This window comes from Nycticebus coucang, chromosome 4 (genome assembly GCF_027406575.1).
Source record: "Nycticebus coucang isolate mNycCou1 chromosome 4, mNycCou1.pri, whole genome shotgun sequence".
In the NCBI taxonomy this organism is placed as follows: Eukaryota; Metazoa; Chordata; class Mammalia; order Primates; family Lorisidae; genus Nycticebus; species Nycticebus coucang.
In genome coordinates this window covers 132533196-132543482 of record NC_069783.1, presented here as the reverse complement: position 1 = coordinate 132543482, position 10287 = coordinate 132533196, and the positions used below count along the sequence as shown (strand labels likewise).

The 10287-nt window shown below is 45.2% G+C and overlaps 1 pseudogene; it reads right to left on the bottom strand.

The window, feature by feature from the left end:
* Positions 1–5974: 5974 nt before the first annotated feature.
* The window catches only part of LOC128583506 (small G protein signaling modulator 1-like), an 80573-nt pseudogene continuing 76260 nt past the window's right edge, over positions 5975–10287 (bottom strand).

Here is a 10287-nt window from a genome sequence, read left to right as displayed (position 1 = left end):
GTCACTTAAATACTAAATATTTTATTTTATTATTTTACTTTCTTTTAGATAGAGTCTTGCTCTGTTGCCCTGGGCTAGAGTCCAGTGGCATCATCGCAGCTCACCGCAACCTCAAACTCCTGGGTTCAAGTGATCCTCCTGCCTCAGCCTCCTCAGTAAGGATTCAGCTGGGACTAAAGGCGTGTGTCATCATGTCTGGCTAATTATTAAATCTTTTAATGGGAATGTACACTTTCTCTTTATCTTCCTTTCCTTTTTATAATGCCCCCTTTTTCTTGGAAAATTTGAAAATTATTCATTTCCCCATCAATTAGTAAGTGTCTATAAGTACAAGACTTTGTGTCAGTGTTGGGATGGGGGATTGAGGAAGTTAAGGGCAAATAATCACAATGATGTGGAAACTTTTAGTTGGGGCACATGAAGCTCTTTACAGCCCAGTTCCAGCCACTCTCTTCAGCCTCTTTCTTGTCACCACCCAACCCCTGTGCCACTCCCTTCAGCCACAATGCACTGAGCTTTGGGAGGCCTCTCGATACCTCCGTATCTTTGCACGTGCTGCTTCCTCTGCCAAGGATGCTGCAGTCCACCTGTTAGTTTTGCCTGTCCTGACCCACTGCCCTCCTTTAGAAGTCCCAGTCTTCCCTGGGGGTTATTCTCTAGCCACAGGGTCTTTAAGGTGGACAAATGAACCCTCCAGGACATTCAGTCCTGGTCAGAATGATTGATTCATGGGCCCTATAGAAGCCTGCATGCCGGCATGGAGGAGAGCAGAACCATGAGATGGACCTCTAAGGACTGCATTTGAATACCTGGATCCAGCCATTCCTGAACTCTTCCTTGCAGGAGACAGGGTCATAGGCAGCTCCAGGCTGACCTCCCCCTAGCTTAACTGCCCCAGAAGAAAGAGTCAACTTCCTTTTCCTCTTCTGGTACATACTCATATAAGGAGGAGTCTGATTGGCCAGCACTGGGCATGTGCCCATCACTGACAGGGAGAGGCATGCTGGCAGTCTCACTAGAAGGCCCATAATTATAGTGGAGTAGGTAGAGTTTCCTAAAGGGTGGGGGAAGGTGGTTGCTGGTACCAGAATTGAGGAAGGATGCTAAGCAGACAGAAGCAGTCAGTGGACAGCTCTCTCTTTAAGGGAGGCTTTATTGTCCCTATTTCACAGAAGTGAAAATTGAGGCTCAGAGGTAAAGTCACTTGCCCTAGGCTGCACAGCAGATCAGTGGAAGAGCTGGGATGTGCACCCAGCAAAATAACACCTGGATTTGCTCGCTCTGCCCCACACAACCAGCTCACCTTCATCAAACTCTTTTTGACTTCAAATGCTCACCCAAGAATATCCATAAACACCCCCCGCCCCAGGAGTGATTCTATTACTCTGAAGACATACAAATAACAGAGAATGCACCTTGTATTTATCTTTCAGAAAGAATAATAAGCAAAAACAGAGTTTAAAAAAATTTTTTTGGTAAAGTAATAGAATAGCCAGAAAGCCACCACACAGCGTTCAAATGGATTACAAATGCAGCAGTTTATTTGGAATATCATTAGAAGCACCTCAGTGCAAATCAGTCTCATGAGGGACTGTTCCTTGAGCCCTAGGAAGTTTCCAGAACAAAGAACAGCAAGTGGAAGCCACCAAGTAGCAGCCCAAACTAAGGGCATGGTCACCTGTTGGCATTTGGTATGTGCTGCTTCCTCTCCTGTAATGGCCCCCGTGTTCCTTAATTTTCCATTTGAACTGTTTCAGCAATGCCAAAAGGTGTGATTCTCTACCCCATAAAGCAAAATCATTTACAGAAAGACTCCATCTTTATTTGGTAGTAGACAGAGACATTTCTCTATTATCTTCTTTTCATTAAAACAAGGGACACCTGTTGTTTGAAAGGAGCCCTGTACCTACAAAGTCTAGAAATCATCGTGCTCACAAATCTGAAAAAAAAAAAAAAAAGGCCAGGAAGATAGTGGAGGCTTCTTCTACCACATCCTAATGTAATGGAAAGTGTCCAGAACCGCACGCTCCTGTTACTGGAATTCTGCTAGGCTGACAGTCAGAAATGGATTATCAAGTTGGCACTTTAAAGAACCTCAAATTGTGTTCCTCTGGGGCAGTGTTTTTCAACCTTTTTTTTATCTTATAGCACACTTGAACCCTTAGTTAAACTTCCATGGCACACTTAAATTATGTTGATCCAAAAAAAGAGTAAAAAAAGAGAACACACTTATTGTGCTTTGAACTCCTTTCAAAAATAATTTAATGATCTTTAAAAATTTTTGAGGCACATCTAAGAAGCTTTCATAGCACACCAGCGGGCCGTGGCACACTAGTGGAAAATCACTTCTCTACAGTCTGTATCTGTCCTGGGAGCAAGCTGTTAATGTACCCAGTGGCTTGAAAGTAACGAAAAAAGGAGACCTGGGGGCCCTTTCCTGACTCAGCAGAATCAGAGACTCTGCAAACTGCAGACTCAGCATGGATGCTCCTCTTGCCAAGAATTGATGGCCTAATCACACCTAACTCCAGTGTTTCTTCAAGACTAGCCTTACAGGGCTCAGCGCTCACCCCCTTCTGAGTTCTCTGTAGTTTCAAAGACTCACTTTCTCTTAAGTTTCACAGATTCACCAGAATGGGTGGCACCAGTGCCTCAGTGAGTAGGGAGCCGGCCCCATATACCAAGGGTGGCGGGTTCAAACCCAGCCCTGACCAAACTGCAACCAAAAAATAGCCAGGCGTTGTAGTGGGCACCTGTCGTCCCAGCTAGGGAGGCTGAGGCAAGACAATTGCCTAAGCCCAAGAGTTGGAAGTCGCTGTGAGCTGTGATACCAGGACACTTTACCGAGGGCCACAGAGTGAGACTCTGTCTCTTAAAAAAAAAAAAAAAAAAAAAAAAAGACAAAGACTCACCAGAAAACCTGAGATGGGAACTGTGGGGAAATGGGTTTCCAACGCTGTCCCCAGGGTTGCCGAGGGACCAGGGTTCCCCAGAAAAGGGGGCTTAGAACTAAATCCAGAACCAATGGAAGCGTCTTATCCCATTTCATGGACGTGAAAACTAAGGCCACACAGCCATCGATAGCAGATCTGGAATCCCAAATCATGGCTCACCAAACATGTGGACAAGGATAAACAACATTTTAGTCAGTGCAGTGAGAAAGTCATTTTTATTTTAATTCTCCTTTAAGTCCTCCAAGAAGAAAGCCTCCTTGATTAATGGGTCTAATGTCTGTCAAACTCAAACTCAGTATCTGATAAGAAGAGAAGAAAATCTCCTTCTAGACACCTATAGTCCCAGCACTTTTCCAAGCTGACAGGGGAGGATCGCTTGAGGCCAAGAATTTGAGTCCAGCCTGGGCAAGATAGTGAGATTCCATCTCTATAAAAAAATAATAAAAACTAGCCAGGGGCAGTTGCACCTGTAGTCCCAGCAATGTGGGAGGCAGAGGCAGGAGGATGGCTTAAGCCCAGGAGTTTGAGGTTACAGTGAGTATCACTGCACTCCAGCCTGAGTGACAAAGTAAGACTCTTTTCTCTTAAAAACCAAAAACATAAAAACCAACCCAAACTAAATTGCTTCCCACCACTGTTCCTGACTACACCCTCACCTCCCCTCCCCCTGGACTCCTGAGAGAGAAGGAGAGAAGGGAAGAAAGGCGATGAAAGAATATGGCTTACCATGGTTTCCACCCATTCTGCAATGGAAGGTGAGGGCCCCCCAAACTCTTTGTAGGAAAGTGCTTCTCAACTGCCCCATGACCCCCCTGTAAGCCAAAGGGAAAGCTCTAATCTAGGCGAAAAGAAAGTAGATGGCTTAGAAGGGCCTTCCCCCTGCTGTCTTTTCCAAATGAAAATCAGCACAATTGGCTTGGTGCCTGTAGCACAGTGGTTACGGCGCCAGCCACATACACCAAGGCTGGTGGGTTCAAACCCGGCCCTGGGCCAGCTAATCAACAATGACAACTGCAACAAAAAATAGCCGGGCGTTGTGGCGGGTGCCTGTAGTCCCAGCTACTTGGGAGGCTGAGGCAAGAGAATCGCTTAAGCCCAGGAGTTGGAGGTTGCTGTGAGCTGTGATGCCACGGCACTCTACCGAGGGTAACATAATGAGACTATCTCAAAAAAACAAAAAAGAAAAGAAAATCAGCACAATTCAGGTAGAAAATGTGGGCACAAGACTCTATTCAAGTGCTCTTTGCTACAAGGAGAAGCAGAAGCAGGGGGAGAAGGAAGAGCAGGAAGAGGGAGGCAGTGGCGGCCACGACGCAGACGGCACCCGGGCACAGGACCGAGACCGCTCGATCCCCACTAGGTCAGGAAAGTATGCCTCGTGAGTCAAGATGTATCTTCTCACGTCTACTTCAGATGCACGTGCTTAGGAAAGTCTGGACAAAAAGCAAAAATGTTCTCCTGGGATTTTTCCCTATAAAATACATTGTCAATAACCAGAGGCCAACAGTGCATGTAACCAGCCATTTGTGCACACACAACAGGTGCTCTGACGTTCCCCGGGTCTGGCAGTACCAGGTGGCTGTAAGCCATAGTGGAATCCTCCAGAAGGAGGGCCACATGGACCGAGTTAAGGATGAAGTCAGAGAAATGAGACTGGGGACCTCAAAGCACAGTCGGAACACCAGGACCCGTCTTTCTTCTGAGAAACTTCCCTCAGGAAGAAGCAAACCTTCCAACTAAGAGAGCCCCCAAATGGGCTGGATAAAGGACAAAGGCAAATCCCACTGGGCTGCTTCTGTGAGTGGCTTCACACTCAGCTCTTCTGGGAATCTTCCAAGAAAGCAGTGATGGGGCACATCCAGGTACCTGATGTCATCTGTACATCTCTGCTACTTTGTAGGCATAATTTGGAAATCTAACTTTCTCTATATACAACCTGAAGTTTTGATGGGTGCTCATTAGATTAAATCAAGCTTTAATTTTGTAGTTGAAAACCAGACATTTCCATCAGGGTGGCCATATTTAGAAACTTCTGGAGGTGAAGATCCATACACAGGTCCCCATTGCCTGATGACTGTGGTTCTGAATGGCAGCCATGAGTCAGAACCAGAGATGCCTAGCAGACGGGTGTATGGTCTGTGGGGTGAAAGAGGTGAAAGGTGAGCTAGCTCAGCAGTCAGGATGCAGAGAGGCTACTTACGGGTATGCTCCCATGTCACATGACTGACTGACTGGGGACCCCCGTGGTACACTAGACCTTGGGGGATGTGGAAGACAGTTTACAAAAGTGGCCTCAATTATTTCCCTGCTTGTATCCATGCTCCTTTTCAATGTAATGTTTCAAAGCCCCCTATTAGGAAGTGGAATCTTTTTTTCCACCTCTAATTGTAGGCTCAGTTATGTGACTTGCTCTGACCAACAGAATGTGGCAGTCATGACTTTATGCCAGCGAGGCTGGGCTGGTAAGAGGCAGCGCCTGCTTCTGCTTCCTTTCATGCCATTTGTCATCAAAGCCATGCAAACAGGCCAAAGCTACCCTGCAGGAGGATGACAGTCACATGATCTCGTTTCTTCCACTGGCCCAGCCAACAGCCATCAGAAATGGAGATGCCTATCTGTCCATCAGCTGACCACAGATGCATGAAGGAGTCTGTCTGAGACCAGAAGAACCTCCTAACTGAACCTAGCCCAGACTTTTGACCCATAGAATCATGAGGTAAATAAATGGCTATTTTAAACCACTATGTTTTGGGTGGTTTGTTATGCAGCATCCCTGTGGTAACAACTGACTGATACAAGGGATGTGGCGTGATTCACCTTTCTGGGGAAAGGCCAGACAACCGTCATGAGAAGCTGACCCCCATCTGGGGTCACTAAGGTGGAAGAGAAGGAACACAGTCTTCAGAAGCAAACATTTCTTTCTTCCCAATTAAAAAAAAAATTAAGAAAAACCCCTAATAATGAAACAACAACCACAACAAAAAAAGCAGATTGACATTATTTCTCTGTTTATATATATTTCTCTATATATAGACACAACTCTTCAGCAAACATTTACAAGATATATGGGGCACGTTGGGAAAAAAGAGGGCACTCCATACACAGAACAATTCCCACGCATCCAATTCCAGGACACAGACACACACCATGTACAAAAATCTGAATAAGCACGATAAACAAAATATATATGAATTATTCCAAATCACAATCACAGATGCTCTCCAGACACTACAGAAGGCAGAGAAGACATCTTGTGCTGTACTTTAAGACTAGTCTGTTAAAAAAATAAAGAAAGAATCAGAAGGTCTGAGACTTGGGTCTTGCTAAAATAACATCCTCTGTAGAGAACTGCTGAGTGGCAAAATAGGACTTTCATCCCGAGGGGCCTTTTGCACCTTTCTTCCTATCTGGGGAAGCTGGGGGGCCGGGGGGGCAGATGTAACTGTAACAGTAGCAAGAACATTGACCACGTCCCTTTCGCTTTGCTGAGGTGGAACGAGAGGTGGGACTGGTGAGATTACTGTAGCTTCAAGTCTCCCGGGGAGGGAGTTCTCTTCGAGCAAGGCCCCACATAGCCTCTGTCCACCTGCACCTCTCAGGGCAGAGGCTGGGGGTTCAGACGAAGCTGCAGTTGCTGCAGCAGAGAGAAAGCTTGACAAGCACACAGGGCAGGGATGCCTTCCATCCTGGTTTGCTGTGGGTGGAGGACTAACACGCCCCTCTGCAAACACCTCAGGAGACTGCATTTCCTATCTCGTCCCCGCTCCAAAGTCCTACCTGACATTCTTTCAGCACCCTAGAGGGAGCAGGTCTATTGGGAAAGACCCTTCCCCCCTGGTGTCCACCATTTCCTCCTATTCTGGGTCCATTTTCAGGACAGAGGAATTGTCAAGACTGCTCTATTAAAGGGAGAGGAAGGCAGAAAGAGTAAACTAGTTCATGTGCAGTCTGTTTGTGGATTGGTGACTCTGTGTGAAGATGTGGAGGTGGCCGTTCCCAGATTTAGCTGTTCCCTGGCCCCGGTTCATCAGCAGGTGTTTCCTAAGGAAAACACATACCACACTCTACGCTGGCTGACCTCTGCCTTCCTTTTCCTTCTTTGTCCTGAGTAAGCTTAGAGAAAAGCCAGCCTCCTTGATCAAGAGGCTTTCACCAAACACATGCCTTTCCGAGACTCAGTATGTGGAAGAAGAGGCAAGGTCCTCCCTTGGACAAAGACAGCAGGATGTGGATTCTGCCCTGACCTCTTTGGGCAGGACCCAAAGACAGTGGGGAGGGAGGTACATTTGTAGCCTTCCTCTAAGCCAGTGGTTCTCAAATAGGGGCAACTGTGCCCTGCAGGGGACATCTGGCAATGTCTGGAGACATTTTTTTTTTTTTTTTGTCACAACCAGGGGTAGGGATAGGGAATGGTGCAACTGGCATCTTATAGGTAGAGGTCAGAGGAGCTGCTCAACATCCTACAATACACAGGACAATCCCTCTCAAAATAATCACCTGCCCCAAATGTCAGTAATACTGATGGGGAGAGACCCTGCTCAGAGCCAGTCTGTGGCCATGTTCTGGAACATCTCCCAAGGGCCCTTTCAGAGTGCAGAGAGTCCCATAGACTTCTTCTACACCAATTTCAAAGCAAAAATTCCCTCCCAAAGTCTCATCTGACAAGACAGCTCGGAAAGATGGAGAAAGAAGAAAAGGACATCCTTTTGGAGACCAGGAACGGCACCAACAACCCCCAGCTCCCACAAGGGAGAAATGCCAGACGTTTCCAGGCAATCTTTGGTCAAACACCGGAACGTATAAGGCTGAACTGAAGGGTTACCCCGCGACCCCATCCGCCCAGCAGCCAAAGTCAGGATAGTTTCTCTTGCACAGAACTCAGTGCACTTGAACAGACGCCAGGCCCTGGCTTCAGGGATAGCCTCTGGCAGGGAAGAAAAGAGGGCAGGGGACGGGCAGGGGGTGGCTCGCTGGCACTGCCCGGGCGAGGTGCCCCTCACTTGTTCTCAATCAGAGTCTGCACTTTGTACACCAGGTCCCGGGCCAGCTTCAGGACTTGCTTGGTGTTGTGTCGCTCGGCCATTTCTGAAAGAGGAGAAGGCGAAATATCATGAGCCTCCTTCTGTGTGCAGCCTGGGGATACATTTCTAGCCCCTGGGGAGGGTATCTGGAAGCAGAGACTTTGGAGGAGGCCTGTACCCCCAGATCCCACTTTCCTCATCTGTAAAATGGGGATTGTCAGAAGAGCAGCTACATCTCAAGGTCACTGTGGGGATCAAATGAGGTTGGTTCACAAAACGTGCTTAAAAAAACATGACATCATTCCTCCCCTCTACTACAAACGGAACTTGTGAAAGCAATGCCAGGCACACAGCAGATGCATAAAGATACAAAAAAAGAGGAGGTAATAATGCGAGTAAAGGAGAAAGGAGGAGAGAGAAGGATGAAAAAGCAAAATAATAATAATAATAATTTTATCAAGAGTCACACAAAATGCAGACCTGTAAACCAGAGAAATTCTAAATGTAAACATTTACCTTAAAGAAACTATTTTGTAGAGGGGGGAAAAAGCCCAAAACAGAACAACTAAGATTGTGGGTGCTGAGATACTTTAGAGTGCTACAGTGAACTCACAGGGGCACTGTGGAATATTTAAGTTTTGAGGGGAACACAGAAACACTCCACCTTTATTGAGCACCACATCAACTGCTAGCTGGAGTGAGTTCACAAAGGGCATGACATGCCTATCAATTCCTTTGCATTTTTGCAAGCTAGATTTTCAGTGGTCACTATGATAAAAAGCAAGCACTACGTGAAAATCGACATGGAGCAGAAAACGAAGGTGGTAGTGTTCAATCGGCTACCGAGGCTTGAGAAGTTATACAAATCTAACACGTGCGCACACCCCATTAGTAAGTAATTGTACTTATATAAGAATAAAATAAGAATAAAAGTGTTATTTTCCTTCAATGTATGTGTGTTTTCAAATGCCATTAAGTTGTTAGGACATATAAATACTTATTAAGAGGTTTGGACCTAACTGTTTACTAAATGCAACCTTTGACCTGAGGTGCTGTAAACATTTTATAGAGACACTAGGGATGCCAGGAATTGAGCAAGTTTGGGAACCTCTACACTAGTGATTTTCAACCGGTGTGCCACAGAACACTAGCATGCCATGAGAGGATCTTAGGCATGCCGCAAACATTTTTCAAGATCATTAATTAAATTACCTTTTTCTTTTTTTTTTTGGCTGGGGCTGTTTCAACCCACCACCTTCCGTATTTGGGGCCAGCGCCCTACTCCTTTGAGCCACAGGTGCTGCCCTAATTAAATTACTTTTGAAAGAAGTTCAAAGCATAGTAAGCATGTCCTTTTCTAATTCTTTGTTCGGATCAACATAATTTAAGTATGCTGTGGAAGTTTAAGTATAGGTTCAAGTGTGCTGTGAGATAAAAAAGGGTTGAAAAACACTGCTCTACACTAATATATGAATGGCCTTGGGTGCTCAATTACACCTTCAAACTGAAAACAACCTAGATGCTAATGATAAGAGATGGTTCAGTAAGCTATGGGACAGTTATGAGAGATATATTCTATAGTCTTAAAAAGTTATTGTATGGACTCTGTCTCAAAAGAAAATTATTATATGGAAGACAATTTTTGAAATAGTAAAAAAATTGTAATAATAGTAAAAAAAATAAGCTACATACATTTGGATTCTGTGATGGTAAAAACATAAAAATATACATGACTGTGGTTTCTGGGAATGGATCCTAGAGTAGAAAAAGGTCCTTAGTAAAAAATCAGGTGAAGTCGAAATAAAACCTGTAGTTTAGTGAATAGTAATGTGCCAATAGTAATTTCTTAATATTGACAAATATTCCAGGATTCTGTAAAATGCTAACAGTCGGCAAGGCTAGGCAAAGGGTATCATTAACTCTCTGTACTATTTTAAATCTAAAACAGTTCTAAATCTAAAATTTTAGTAGATAAGGAAAATCCAAAATTATTTCAGAACAAAAAGTTTATTTAAAGTAAGAACCCTGATAACGCATCAAAAGTGCCATCAAAAGTGTGGTGGCTCACGCCTACAATCTTAGCATTGTGGGAGGCTTAGGCAGGTGGATTGCTTGAACTCAGAGGAGTTTCAGATCAGCCTTAGCAAGAGTGAGACCCTACTAAAATAGAAAAACTAGCCAGGCATTGTGGCTACTGGGAGGCTAAGGTAAGAGGATTGCTCAAGCCCAGGAATATGAGGTTGCTGTGAGCTATGATGCCACAGCACTCTATCCAGGGCAACACAGAGACTCTGTGTCAAAAAAAAAAAAGT